This window comes from Miniopterus schreibersii (assembly GCF_964146895.1).
Source record: "Miniopterus schreibersii genome assembly, chromosome: 6".
Taxonomy (NCBI): Eukaryota; Metazoa; Chordata; class Mammalia; order Chiroptera; family Miniopteridae; genus Miniopterus; species Miniopterus schreibersii.
Genome location: NC_138107.1, coordinates 20614227 through 20630184, shown reverse-complemented (window position 1 = coordinate 20630184; position 15958 = coordinate 20614227). Strand labels below are relative to the sequence as shown.

Here is a 15958-nt window from a genome sequence, read left to right as displayed (position 1 = left end):
ATGTGAGAGACACATCGATTAGTTGCCTCCCACGCACACCCTGACCAGGGCTGGGGATCGAACCTGTAAACTCAGGTACATGCCCCTGGCCAGAAGTGAACCTGCCAGCGACCCTTCAGTCCTCAGGCTGACGCTCTAACCACTGGGCCAAACAGGCTAGGGCTGTTTAGTTTTCGTTTTGTTTTTAAGTTATGCTCCGGAAAGGAAGTAGTTTTGGATTTGTCTCTCCTGGGTACCTAAATCTGTGCTCAATGAATTTCAGGCCCCAAAATGCTGAGTTTACACTTGGAATTTTTGTTGACAGATGAGCCAGAGAAACACGGCAATTATTTTATAAAATATTTCATAAAATAGCTGCGAAGTTTCCTGTGAAGTTGCTGAGTTAAGAAATGGAATTTTAGCATATCTACAGTTACCTTCTGTACTTCATCTTTCCTAAAATCTTTTCCTTGGAAAAGTGCAAAACCTGAATTATTTAAATGGCCTCCTTCCTTCAGAGCCCTTCGCTGGGAGAGATACAGTAAATGCTTCTCGGGGCACTACTAATTTTAGTGAAGAAAATTTAATCTTCCCACTAACACATCTTAATCAACACTGAAAGAGAAAAGATATCTAATCAGGTCTAAAAGGTAGGGCATGAAAATTAATAAAATGTGTAAAAAGTTCAGAGAGACCTGGAGTCAAGTCCTGGCTTTTGGTCACTTACTAGGTAACCTTGGGCAAGTTACAGAACTCACTAAGCTTCAGTTTCCTCATCTGTAATATGGGAGTAATAATTTTACGTATCATACAGGTGGTAGGGATGGCTAAATGAGGGAATCTAAAATATAAAGTGCTTAACAGTAAATATTAAGTACTACTGTTATTTTTATTACTATGAGCTGGGCTCTGTGCTAGGGATACAAAGACCAATAAGATACGCTGCCTGCTTTTCAAGGTCAGAGTCTACTGAGTCAGACAAGTAGGGAAGTCATGACCAAAATATGGGATGAGTGCTCCACGGAGACGAGCACTGGGTCACAGGGTCTCTGCAAATACAAGCAAAAGAGAGGATAGAACAGGGAGGCATGGGGCAGCTTCTCCAAGTGACCTCTCAACTGAGCCTTGAAGGCAAATCAGAATTCCCAAGAGATGAAGAGGAAGAGAGCTCTAGCCAGAGAGCAAGCTCAAAGCACTTATGCCAAGATAAGCACTTACGCCTGTGCAGTTTGGAGCACCTGAAGAGGTCACACGTGTGTGGTCTGAAGTAGGACATCCGCACGAGACCTGAGCTCCAGCCCTGAGTCTCACCCTCAGCAAGCCAGGAGCTCCAGCCGGGGCTCTGTTATCTGAGAAGCCGAGCTACCGATGAAGAGAAGCTGCCTGACAAGGCCGACGTAATGCCCGTAAAGTGTTTAACAGAGTGCTTGGTTCCAAGTCCGAAAAAACATCTGCCACTATCGTGAGCATCTCCAGCGGGAGAGGTGGGGGCCGTTCATGAGTGGACGATCTAATGCCCACTCTGTGACTTGTACCTACTTGTACGACAGCCCCTCTAACCTAGGACTGGGTCATTTCTTTAGCCAGTCCTGACCAATGGTTCCCTACCAGAAACAGGCCCTCAATATAACAATCAAAGAAACTTATTAAGGATTACAGTGTCAGTCAGAAATACAGAGGAAGAGTGGGAGAGAGAGAGAAAACTGTCATCAGAATACCTTAAGTCATTTAAAAACGAACAAAACAAGAAAAAGCCAAGCAGTGCTTTTGCCATCAGCCAGCAGAGGGATCCAAGAGCCTGGGAGTTAAATTCTAAACCTAGATGGAGACTCCAACTGACCTCGGTGACAGTTGGTGAAAGAATATGGCAGGGGTAAGGGAGGGGGACCAGAAGGTGGGAACAGGTGGGGTACACTGGTCCCAGGATCAGGTGGACCCTCTGTGGAGCTCCGCCTGGGACGTGGGATGGCATTTCAAACTGTCCTGTTGCTGGTGGCTGAGAAGCATGTCATCTGGGGGAGCTGGGCTTGTTGGAGCTCTGGGGAATTAAAGGGCTCTATTCTTTAGATGCAGGCTTCTACCATCTCTTGTGAAACATGGGGAGATCAGATGAAAATATTGGTCTGATTTTGTGGCCGGGTGAAGAGGGGATCTGAGCTGTAGAAGGACTCGCTGAAGATGCTCCCTGGAATGCCCACCTGCATCGATCAAGGGTGTTTCCATCATCTCTGGGCACCCAAAGCAATTGGAGACAAACCTGCATCCAGAGTTAAATAATACATATGACTGCACAATTTCTGCTCATCTTTGCATCCTCGAAAACAGGATGCAAAGCACAGTAGCAGGTTCTTATAAATTGAATTTCTAAAGACCAAAACTTTGGGTAGATTGTCTATTGGGACTGAATCCAGTTCAGACCTAGGAGCCAACTGGCATGTGTTTGTCCTAAGGAAGAAAGGACAGGTCTTGATGCTGTGTTTTGTGAATTTCCAGAAAACCCTGTCTGCAGAGCTCTGACCCTGAGTTCCTCCAGCCCTGGTATCACCAACCTAACCTCATGAATTTTATGTCGACAAGTCCTTATCAGAAAATTATTTCCATTTCTCTCTTACTTACGAAGACTGAACTAGGAAGAGGTTTGTAGAACTAAGGAGCAGAGAAGTATAAGACCAAACGGATATTCACTTTAACTTCAAATGAAAAGGTACACAGGGGAATCAAAAAAGGCAGAATCTCCATTTCCCTTGCAAATGAGGCCTCCTTTTTCAAGGATCCTTAGAGTACAGCCACACCAGTCTCAGGGGCTCCTTATCTCCATCCTCTGGAGTGTGTAACCCAACACTCACTGGAAGTTCCAGAGACATGACCTCCGAGGCTCCCAATCAGGACATGATCTCTTATCTCCTCAGCAATGAGGGCGATAAAAAGATCTAGGTCCTCTCTCTGTGGGTAAAAAGGGCCTCAATTTCCCTTTGGAAGTCCAGGGTCATAAAAAATTCTAATCTAATGATCGGAAAGAGAGGGGATTAATTCTTAGTTCTTAGCTTAGCAACTACCTCTTCCACAGCCATAAAATTCTCCCTTTGTCTGAGAGCAGCCACTTCAGCCACAACTACAGTACTAAGTTATAATTCTTCGTCCTAGCTGGTTTGGCTCAGTGGTTAGGCGTCGGCCCACAGACTGAAGGGTCCTGGGTTCGATTCTGACCAAGCGCGTGTCCTCAGTTTCAGGCTTGATCCACGGCCCTGGTCGGAGCACATGCGGGAGGCAGCCCATCGATGTGTTTCTCTCTTTGTCTCTCTCCCTTCCACTCTCTCTGAAAAGCAATGGAAAAAAATATCCTCGGGTGAGGGTTAAAAATTAAAAAAAGAAATAATATAAAAGGGGCAGTAGTTGGATAGAGCTCTGAGGAGGCAAAACATGTACATTAAAGTACTAAGTACAATAATACTTGAACTAAAGACCTCACAGAAGGATTATAAATTAGTAATATATGTGTGTGTATTTCTGCCCAATAATTGATTTTAATGCATTATTTGAAAATAAAATAGGAATTCAATTTAATTTAATTCTCATACTACCCACCCCAACTACTTTATAAAGAGTTTTCATTAGACTCAGATTATAATGAAATTGGAATTAAAAGTTCTATTTTAATATGAACTCTTATTTAACTCTCTTAATAATATGAGTATGATATCTGTGCCATGGTTTCTGTTTTATAAGGAAGTGCTATGAAATGTTATAGAATGCTTTGGAATATTTAAGGTCCAATCGTAAAGTTTTATCTCAGGTGCACCTTAAAACTACTTAGAAAAATTTAAGACAATTAAGAAAAAACTGAAAGAGAAAAGCAGGGTAAGACCTATGTTTGTGGCAATAACTTGACATTTTTGCCCAAAATTGTGTATTTAAATTTTCTTTATGAAAGAAATCAAAACTAAAGTATGAGTCTTTAAAGTTTGGTTTTGTTTACATTGTTTTGAATGATGAAAACTACCCAGAATGTATTTCTTTTTCAATGATGTTAAATAAAACAATGAAATGACCTGTTGCTGGTGACTGCTGTGGTCCCCTGAAAACACAGTAAAAAATGTTAGGTGCCCATAAATAACCATTTATCCTTCAGCCAGGAGCTGTATGGACAAGCAGAGCTGCGTGTCTCCAGTCTCCTAAGCAACAGATTTAACCTCGTACACTAGGTATGCCCACCACCCTCACTGCTCCTCGAAACCTCTCCCACTTGCTGGGCAGGGGCCCCTACTCAGGTCCTGGTTACCTCCCAAAGGCACCTTTTAGGATGTAGGCCTTTCCTCTGGTCCTTTCTTGCATGTCTCCACGACTGTCCCCAACCATCCTCCAGTCCCTGCCACTTTTATTTTGTGTTCCAGTTACTCTGCTGTCCTCTCAGGCCTTTGTGCTTCTATACATGCCTGGAGTGCCCGTGCCACTGATGACCACTGTCGAACTCCTATTCATCCTTCACATCCCAGCTCAGATTTCCCCTATGAAGCCTCCCCCTGAGGTGCTTCTTCATCTATCCTGCCCACTGTATTTGTAATCCTCCACTACAGTGACTTTCAACCTTTTTCATCTCACGGCACACATAAACTAATTACTAAAATTCTGCAGCACACCAAAAAATGTATTTTTTGCCGATCTGACAAAAATAGGTATAATTTTGATTCATACACACTAGACAGCTATTGTTGTGTTGGCTGCTTGTTTTTTATTTATTTATTTGACAACCTAAGGGAAAAGAATCAGTGTCCCTGACCAAATAGTCAAGTATTGCATGTCTTAAAAATTCTTGCAGTACCCCAGTGTGCCATGGCACACGGGTTGAAAATCTGTTTCATTATAGCACTCTCCCTACTGTACAGCTCCAGTGTTCCAGTTTATATTACTTGTCTCTCTGCCACTATAGTGTAAAGATCCTTTGAGGGCTGAGAATCTTTTATCACCTACCTCTGTGCCTAGCACATGGGGGATGTTCTAATAAATTGTTGTTGAGTTAATGAAAGAATGGAGTGAAAATGTCAGAATAATAACAGTAACAAACACTTATATGGGGTTTATCACATGCTTGGCAGTATTATAAATATTAGCTCATTTAAACTTCCCAACAACTATCTGGCACTGGTACTATTTCTTCTTTTTTTTTTTTGGCTAATCCTCACCTGAGGATATTTTTAGAGAGAGTGGAAGGGAGGGGGGGAGTGGGAGAAACAGAGAGAGGAGAGAGAGAAACATCTATGTGAAAGAGACACATTGATTGGTTGCTTCCCACATGCACCCCAACTGGGGCCGGATGTTGAACTTGAAACCCTTCGCTGTGAGGGCCAACACTCTAACCACCGAGCAATGCCAGCCAGGGCTCTTCTTCTTTTAACCCTCACCTGAGGATATGTTTTTAATGACTTTTAGAGAGAGAGAAAGGTGGATGTGAGAGAGAAACATCCACTGGTTGCCTCCCATAAGGACCCCAACTGGGGATGGAACTTGCAACCTAGGTATGTGCCCTGACCAGAAATCGAACCCACAACCTTTTGGTGTACAGGATGAAGCTCCAACCAACTGAGCCACCCAACGAGGGTGGTACTATTTTTTATCATTCTCATTTTACAGATGAGGAGACAGGAACACAGAGAGATTAATTAACTTGCCCAAGGCTACACAGTAAATCGCAGAGCCAGGGAGTAACCTGAACCAGCAATCAGCCCTACAGACTGGGCTGCTAATCATTATGTCCTCAAAAAAATACACTCTAAGACTAAACCCAAATATTTTTCGATAATATGCAACTTCAGATATGCTACTGCAACACTGTTTTGCTCCATTGACAAAGATAATTTGCAGCTGGCCCTACAAAAGCAATCAGTGTCGCAAAGCTTCTCGGTTCTTTGCCACTGAGTTTATTTGTAAATCAGATTCCAGAACTCTCTAAGAGAAGGAAATGTGACTGCCACATAATCTGAGTGCATCTATCAGACAATCCAAGCGGGTGTGTAACCCAGATAAAAAGTGATCATGAACCCCATGGGCCTCCTTCATCTTAAAGAGACAGGCAATTTGTTGCAGCTGGCTCTGCAGAACTGGTGCAGTGGGACATTCCAATGATAAACCTAAAGATAAGACTGTCTATTAGCCTGCTGGAGGAAAGCATGCTGACACTGAGAACAGTCACTGATTCTGCTGCACTGGGGCATGCTATCTAAAATGCCTTTCCTTGGTTAACAAAGTCAAGAATTAAATTAAAAACTCCACATTTGGGAAATGCACATCCTTTAGTGCCACCTGATGACATTTTATCTGAAGGCCAAAGAGAAGTGCTCCAAAGCTAGTTCCCTGGTCTAATACCAGGACCGGACCACAAGCTGGGATTAGCTGATTCCCTGGAAAAGCACTGAACAAGGAACTAAAAATCCCCACATCTAGTTCTAGCTCTACCACTAACTATGGGACTTTAGGCATATCACTCAACCTCTCTATGACTCAGTGTCCTAGTCTATAACCTCTAAAAACGCCAATACAGTAAAATTCTAGAACTGATCTGGGCTTTGTGTTGCTTTGTGTGGAAGATTAAACAGTGTGCTAAATCCACCAACAAAGAGATCCTGTGTCATCACCTCATGTCACTGTGTGGGGGCCTGCACAGATGGCAGGAAGGTGGCCTGCTGCTTGTTGGACAGAGAACAAAAGAGCAGCAATTTCCATCAAAGAGGGCAGAAGAAATGCTCCCAGACTCCACAGAAGCCCAGCTCACACATCACTGCATAACTATAAATGGCCGAAAAGGGAGAGCAGCCAAAATGCGAACATGGTGTCCGTTTATAAGGACGGGAACTGTGCTTTGAGCAGCTTTTGTTTTAACCAGAGACAGAAGTGGAGCTGCAAGTAGCCTCAGACGCCAGGATCTCCACAGTCATCCATCAAGTGAGAGGCCGCTGGGCCCACACCAATCTTTGCAGCCACATCTGCCAAGTATATCACTGTTTACAAAGAGTGGCACCACTGGCAGAATACTATTATTAGCGGAGATAATTTTAACATGGATTCAGGTTCACCCACGGTCAACACATATCCTCTCTATATTTAAGAAAAACCTAACAAACATAAATTGCATCTTGATATCCCAAAATGGGAGACCCGATTTAATAAATTATACATCTATAAAATAGGATACTATTAAAATAGGATACTAATAAAAGATAAATCTATAAAATAGGTACTATGCACATATTCAAATAATTATGTAGATATATTTACATTTATTGTTATAGAAAGATGAATGTGAAATACGTGTGCACCAGTTTTTTCACTATAGTTTCCCCCCGCACCTAGAACAGTGATTGACTAGCACATAGCAGATGCTCAACAATGATTTGCTGGGTAATTAAAGGAATAAAATATATTATTACAAGGAAGAAGCAGATTAAAATTTTGTGTCCCATTTTCATAAACATATATATAGGGTACAGAGAAAGCATGGAATTGCATATAATACTATAGATTTTGGTAAGTGCCACGTGGGACTGTAGGGAATTTTACTTTCCTTCTGGAATAGATACTATCATTATACTACTTTTTAACAATGAACATTTACTACTTTTGTAATTGGAAAAATAGTTATTGCTATTCTACAAATAAAAATATGTGACATAAATATGTAAAACTTGGTAAAACAGACACTCTCCCTGAAAAAAACCCCACTCTCAGCATTATAAAGGAATATATACACATATGCATTATTCTGTATATTTTGAGCTCAACTAGTTAGCACACCATGTTAATAAAAATACTTTCAGAAGAAACTTAATAACTTGCCAAAATGTAAGCTAATGGTATGATGGGGGGGGGGGTGAAGGGTAAAAAACATGTAATATCTACTGTTAAGGCCGCAATCCTGTTCTCTTAGGTTGAGAAAGCTAGTATATACAATGTTGTTAAAATTCTCCCACAGCACACAAACCCAAATGGCCTTAATAGCTGAGTAAGTACCTGACCATGTGGGTACCTGATGTGGCTAACCCTGTCTATAAAGAAGGTGAGGTACCCTGTGTGCCACAGATGTGCCAGGAACACATGGGACCTTCTGGGCTCAGTGACCTTCCCACCTCTGAGTTTGTTCCTTTCCAACTCCCCATAATATTGACAAATATTTGGATAAATGTGTAATGACACGTATCTACCATGACAGTATCATACAAAATAGTCTCACTGCCCTAAAAATCCTCTGTGCTCCCTACTTTCCCACCTAACCTTGGCAATCACTGATCTTCTTTACTGTCTGCATAGTTTTACCTTTTCCAGAATGTCCGATAGTTGGGATCGTACAGTGTGTAGCCTTTCTGATTGGCTTCTTTCACTTAGCAATATTCATTTAAATTTACCAGTTTATTTAACCATTTGCCTCCTTGAATAAAAACTTCTTTGCTTCCAAGTTTTGAACTTATGAAGAAATCTGCCAAAAACATCCACTTGTGGACATAAGTTTTCAACTCATTAGGGCAAATACCAAGGAGCACGATCGTTGAGTCTGAAATTTTTTTTTTTAAATCCTCACCTGAGTATATTTTTTCCATTGCTTTTTCAGAGAGAGTGGAAGGGAGAGAGAGAGAGAAAGAAAAACATTGATGTGAGAGACACATGGATTGGCTGCCTCCCACATGAACCTCGACCAGGGCTGGGGATGGAGCCTGCAACTGAGGTACATACCCTTGACTGGAATTGAACCCAAGACCTTTCAGTCCCCAGGCTGATGCCCTAACCACTGAGCCAAAACAGCTAGGACTGAATTTTCTTTATTGTTACTCCCTATACTTTCCATGTCTCAGCCAATCTCCTCACTTCAGCAGGTACTATTTTCCAAACACAGCACTACAGACACAGAACTCATCTTCCAAGTGCAATGAACAGTACCTGTGTTTTATTCTAGAGGAGGAATTTAGATGAGCTGGGAAGTTTGGAACACACTGCAGCAGCCTAAGGTCAATCAGCAGGTTAGCTGGAGGTGATCAGAAGTCTCTTCAGAGACTTCTTGTTTGGGTAAAGGCGAGCTCTGCTATCTGAAATGCCCATTAATTAAAGCCTAGGGACAGGAGTCTCCCTGGACTTTCCCTAAGAGTGTAACTATCAGCCTCATTAGAGTGGGCCGGCTTCAGCGACACAGCCTCTCGGCTTGATCTAGCCCTTCTACTGCAGGAAGCTTCATCTCCTATCTGCAAACCTGCTGGGACCCGGGCCAGCCTAGGTGAACCCTGAAACAAATTGCAGATTCCCACTAGCAGGAAATCAATCTTGGAAATGGATTTTCCATAGCAGAAGGATCTGAAAGCAAATTAAGTCTGGGCTGGAACACTACATAAGGAATGTGGTTTCCTGGCTATGAACAGTTAACCCGTTTGCAGCTCATGCAGTACACTCTCGGGGTGGTCCCAAGGCTAAGGCTTTTTATTTGCTACTAAAAACAAGCAAGTCGCTTCATTCTCAGTTCCTTTTAGATATCTGCAAGGCCTATGCTATTCCACGCTGGCCATGAATAAGTCCATGAAGAAGTCTTCTCCAAGCCATCTTGATTTCTTTGCTCCTTGAACACTTACCTACCTATCCACACATTTGGTATCAGAACATCCAACCCGAAGGCTGCCCCACTGCTGTGTGCAGAGAGCCTTGTCTCTCCTACGTACTGGGTTGCAAGTTCCTTGAGGCAGGAACACTGACTTGCCCATTCGCTATTTCTCCTATCAGCAACTATCAAACTAAAGGTGCCCCAGAATGTGTCAATAGAAAATTGTTCCAACACAAAGTGAAATAAGACTCTCCTTTGGCCCTCTTTGCTTCTAAAGGTAAAACTGGTGGGACCTGAGAGAATGAAAACCTGAGGCATTTGTCAACGTTTCCTTGGCTGTTGTTTATCTGTGTGTGTTTCATCAGAGTGGTAGGGCTCCTGAACAGTATTTAAACTGTTAACTGATTTCCAATCATCAGCTCACTTTTAGTCTATCTTTCCCTACCATTGATTGCTACTTTTGTGCCCAAGAATGCCTAAACAGAGATGCAGGAAATAGAGAGGCCACGCAGGAAAAGAAAAGTAAAAAGCATTGGAGCAGGAGTCAGGAGACCTAGTTTTTTATTCTTGTTGCAAGGAAAGGCAGAAGAATAGACTGTCCTGGTTCCCTGAACAAGCCACACACATCTCACTGCCAATGTTAATCGTACCCCTCTATGCCTGGCAAAGCCTGTTCCCTCTCACACTCAGGCTGAGATATAATCTCCTCTGTGAAGTTTAGCAACGGCCTCAAGCAGAATGAAACACATCCTGTTGCACTGAGCAAGTCCAATGCACTCCGGGGCATTGTGTAGTAACTGGCTGTACATGCTTCTTCCTTTAGAAAACTTTCCAAAAAGTTTTTAAACTTGGGGTGGTGAACACACAATACAATATACAGATGATGTATTATAGAACTGTACACCTGGAACCTGTATAATTTTATTAACCGATGTCACCGCAAAAAATTCAATACAAAAGAAAAATAATAAAAAATAAAAAAAGTTTTAGTTTGTGTTACTTGATGGCGAGAATAACAAGCACAGAGAATTTAAGCGACCTGGTCAAAGCCCTAATCCAAATCAGCTCTAAGGTATGGGCAGACCTCTCTGCTTCTCACTTCTGAAGCTTCAGAATCCTTGGCCAGGGACGGGCTTGTGCAGGGGCAAAGGTGCCTGCCTACCCATAGGTGTTCACCTGTCCCCCAAGTTCAGTGGGGTGGGGACATGGCGAGAGACTTCCTCCTGGTTCCAAAGTAGCGATTCATGCGCATTAGATATGGAAAATGTTAAAAAGTGGCATGCAGAAAAATCAGTTCAAGAATCCAGTACCACCAACACCTTTCAATTTCTTCATGAGTACAAAGTATTGGCTTAAGGATGGCAAGTTGCTGTCTGTTTATCCCAGCCTCATAAATTAGTCATAAAACATGTCCAGGTCACAGGATTTATTACGAGCAGCCATCTGAGCTACCAGGTGGAGAATAACTGAATTAAGTGCCCTTGGGCTGCCCTCCCTAGTTATGGGGTTGACAGAAAGGTCAGCGGAAGCCTCGAAAATCCCAGTCTCAAGAGGGAGTGTAAAACTCACATTGGAAAAAGGATTAAGCAACAATACACAAACTCAGGACTAACTAAAAAGTCAAACCCCTGATTGTCGTTTCTGGGTTATAGAGTTTCATTTTAGAAAGGGCCAAGGATAAAAACAGCCATTTCTCTTCACTGTAACATAACCTCAAGTCTCAGATGACATCTGATTATAATCTGTGCAAGTGCTACCTGAGTGCCCGGATTGTTTTTCCAATCAAGTTGAAATGCCCATGGCCATGGTTTCTGCAGCTGCTGCCCACCAACGTAAGCTTTAAAGATATACACCACTTGATCATTGCCTCCGCACTGCCACACACCACCTGTGGGCCCTGGAAGATTCAGACACTGATTATAACAGCAGCCAAGAGATAAACAACTCCTTCCAGGCCTTGCTCAAATCTCACCTTCTCAACAGCCCTGCTGACCTAGTAATGCATTTGCATCCTCCCCAGCACTCTAGAACTCCCTTACTCTGCTCTTTCTCTTTGTTTTCTATAGTAGTTTTTACCTTGTGACTTTATCATTTTCTCATACTTTTTAAAAAAATTGTGGTAAAATACACCTAACAAAATTCCCCATCTAAACCCCCTTTACGTGTATAGTTCAGTCATGTTACGAACATCCACACTATTTTGCAACCAGTCTTCAGAACTCTCATTTTGCAAAACTAAAAGTTTATACTTATTAAATAACACCCCCCCCCCCATTCTCCCCTTCCTTCAACCCTTGGCAGACACCCTTCTACTTACTGTTTCTATGAATTTGACTTCTTTCAATACCTCTATGTAGAATCAAATATATGAGATTTGTTTTTGTGACTGGCTTATTTCACTCAGCATAATGTCCACCAGGTTCATCCATGTGTAGCATGTATCAGAATTTCCTTCCTTTTTTAAAAACTGAATAATATCACATTATATGTATGTACTATATTTTGTTCATCCACTCATCTGTCGATGGACATTTGGGTTGTTTCCACCTTTTGGCCATTGTGAATAATGCTGCTAAGAACATAGGTGTTCATGTATTTCTTTAAGACCCTGCTTTCAATTCTTATGGGTATATACTCAGAAGTGGAATTTCTGGGTCATTGGTAATTCTACTTTTTAATTTTTTGAGCACCTGCCATACTATTTTCCATAATGGCTGCACCATTTTACATTCTTACCAACAGTGTACAGGAGTCCTAATTTCTCTGCACCCTGTCAATACTTGTTATTACCTATTTTTTAAATTGTAGCTATCCTAATAGGTATGATGCTAATATATAATTTTTATTTATTATGTTTATTAACTGTCCTCTCTAGCATTGCTGCTGGTTCAGAATATATGCCCCATTAACAGAAGAATCTTTGTCTATTTTGTTCACTAATATATCCCCTTCACCTAGTATAGTACTTTGAATATAGTAAGTGCTCAGAAAATATTCATCAAAGACATACTGAAAGTATACTGGCCTTTACTTCCCTTGTTTCTATGTTAAAAATCCCAATCTGGCTTTGAACTAATATGTCTGTGTGTGCACATGTCTGCGTATGTATACGTTATCTTCAGGCAAACTACTTAGGACTTTATGACATCAATTATCCTTTTAACAAACATTTGATCAGTGTCTACTGTGTGCCATTATTATGTTCAATATTATTCAGATGGGAATTCTGTAGCACATGGAATTTACTTTTTTTTGCAGAGCTCACAAGAAAACCAAGGAGAGAATCCGTAATACACAGAAAACTTGTTATTCTCTGGCATGGGGTATAGCCAATGCCCATTTGATATCTGCTCATTTGTAATGAAGACAGCTCAAAATGAACACAACCAAAAGAGAACTGAGCGCCCCCTACTGACCCTACTTCTGTCCCATGCTCCTTGCTCCTATCTCAGTAAATGGCAGCACCCAGGTGCTCACGCCAGAAGCCAGACACACATTTTTCTTTCATCTTAACCGGGTCCTCCTCTTTATCCAGTCGCCACTATTATTATAATGGCTCACATACATTGAGCACTTACTCTGTGCTAGGCACAGTTCTAAGTTCTTTGCATGTTATTAAATAATTTATTCCTCACAACACTACAAAATGGAGTTGAAGGTGCTCAGAACAGGCCTCCCCAAGATATGCTAATGTGTATGTGGATATTTTGAGCTAAAGGAAACCAAGACCCTGCAGGCACACAAAAAACTTTTATCTCTCCCTTAAAGAATTTAATTTAGGGGCACTGTCCATCATAAGAGTCATTACCAGAGGTAGCTTATATGATCTATCTATATGGCAGGGCAAACACCTAATTACTGAACATCTGCTCTTCTTATGGTCCTGGAATTACCCTCCACCCCTCTGAAGCCCCAGGGCACCTTACCTCATTCTCAGTATGTTACATATACATAATTTTTACCTTATCTTTCTGTCTGAACTTCTTTTTTTAATATAGCTCATTGAGATTGCAACTTTTTTTAATTAATTTTTTTCAATTCCTGTTTACATTCAATATTGTTTTGTATTAGTTTCGGTGTACAGTGTAGTGGTTAGGTAATCATATACTTTATAAAGTGTTCCCCTTGATATTTCCATTAACCACCTGGCACCATACATAGTTATTACAATATTATTGACTGTATTCCCTATGCTATATTTTCCATTCCTGTGACTATTCTGTAACTACCAATCTGTACTTCTCAATCCCTTCACCTTTTTCACCCAGCTCCCCAATCCCCCTCCCCTCTGGCAACTGTCAATCTGTTCTCTGTATCTATGAGTCTGTTTCTGTTTCGTTTGTGCATTTATTTTGTTCTTTAGATTCCACATATAAGTGAAATCATATGGTATTTGTCTTTCTCCGACTGGCTTATTTCACCTAGCATCCATCCATGCTGTCGCAAATGGTAAGATTTCATTCTTTTTTATGGCGTAGTGGAGTAATGTACCACAGCTTTTTTATCCACTTGTCTATTGATGGGCATTTGGGTTGCTTCCATATCCTGGCTACTGTAAATAGTGCTGCATGAAATTCTTATGTATATGGTGTTCCCATGCTTATATAGTGATTAAAGTTGATTATTTTCTCTTGTTAAGCTGTCTCTGGTTGTTGATTTAATGATTAGACCAGCTAAAAAAAGCTAGAAGAAGAGAGGAAGATTTCTCCCTCCCCCACAGAGCACAGATGAGGAAACAGGTTAAGTCTCTTGCCCAAAGTCTCCCAGTCAGGAAGTGGCAGAGCCAGAATCTATATACAGGAAGTCTTGCTCCAAAGGCAATGCCCTGAGCTTCTGCGCTATTCAGGAAATGCTGTATCAGCTTCACTTACTGAAAATCATTCTAAAATGTATTTGTTTACTAAATGAGTAAGTGAAAATAATTTTGATAATTCAGAACTGTCCAAGTCCTTCATCTCCTTCTGGATCTCAGTGATCATTCTGCAGCTTGGATAATGGAGGTACCAATGGTCAAGAAGACTGGATGGTGTCTCTGGTAAGCCAACAGCCCTACTGGGAAGTTGATCTTAAACAAAAGTTGTAGAAGACCTTATTTCCCTGTGATTTGATGTGGGGGTTTTTTCAAAGTGGACTATGTCAGGAAAAAATAGCTTAATTGAAGACTTTGATTAATCAAAGTTATATTTTAGTAGATACACTGCAATTAATATCAATAAGGCACATCCACTATAAACTCCATTTAAAAATAGACAACTTTTTCTTTTTTGAGGTTCTATTGATTGTGGAAGCAAAGCAAGCTGGAAGGCAGAAGGCCCAAACGCTGCTCTCATCAAATTAAATGAAGCACATAATTAAAAATAAACCACAATCCTTCTGGCACCAGTAGTGCCATCTGGAAACGGAGGATAATAAAGGCCAACAACTTAAGATTTCTGAATTAAAGTCAGAAAAATAAAATAATGTAATTACAAGCCTAAGACAAGATGACTGCAGGTCCAGAAAGTATCACTTCCCAGGTTGAAGCTCACTCAGTATGTAAAAGCCAGCATTACGTAAGCTCCCCATGAAGTTAACATTCAAATAAGATACTTTTCAATGAGAGAATTTTAACCCCAAAAGGCACATTTTAAAGTCCTGGGTGTCTTTTAGAAAACAAAAGATACAGTACTAGCCAGAAGCTATTCCAGAGAGTTCCACAGATCATATGGTCTTGGGAAGAGACAAGCACTTATTGTTACCAGAAAATTCAAGGTCAGTACTTACAGTTTCATTTCCAACATCCCCGAGCTCCCTTGGACAAAGGGTTGTAGTATCTACTGAAAGTTGCAATTATTCTACAGCTCGCTATTTCAGCCTCACCAGCCATTCATCCCCTTCAGAGAATCTGACTACTTCAGACTACTTGTTATTCCAAAATAACAACACAAACGATGTGTTTGTTTGTTTGGCTTTCTTTTCATATGACATCCAAAAAGATGGAGAAAGTAAAGAATAATAGTAAGCCAGAAGAGATTTCAGCTTGCATTTGATTTTTAGATAAGAAATGCTAGATAAAAGTACACACTTAAGAGGAAGGGAGGGGGGCAGCTCTAAATCTAACTTGACTCTTTAAAAAATACCTTTAAAATATTTGGCCAATCTAGTGCTTGTTTCACCTGTATCCAGTTGAGACTTCTGAAATGGAAAAAGACCTCTGCCAGTCCTTCACAGTAAACCAAAGCATTCCAGAATGAGCCTTGATTTGACTGTGTGGTTTTTTTTTTTTTGGGGGGGGGGGGAGAAGGGGTTGGTAAAAGAACATCCTGTCGATTAAAACAAGAGAAAACCACACTTGTGCACACACAGCCTGATCCTAACCACCCAGACAGCAGCCTGGCATCCTCTGTCAATCTTCCCGGGGGGCAAGCT

General features: G+C 41.2%; 2 protein-coding genes across 3 annotated transcripts in view; both read right to left on the bottom strand.

The window, feature by feature from the left end:
- The window catches only part of PAQR8 (progestin and adipoQ receptor family member 8), a 34838-nt gene that overhangs the window by 4993 nt on the left and 13887 nt on the right, over positions 1 to 15958 (bottom strand). The gene's annotated exons all lie outside the window — the stretch shown is intronic.
- EFHC1 (EF-hand domain containing 1) overlaps positions 1 to 15958 on the bottom strand; it is a 99748-nt gene that overhangs the window by 69980 nt on the left and 13810 nt on the right. The gene's annotated exons all lie outside the window — the stretch shown is intronic.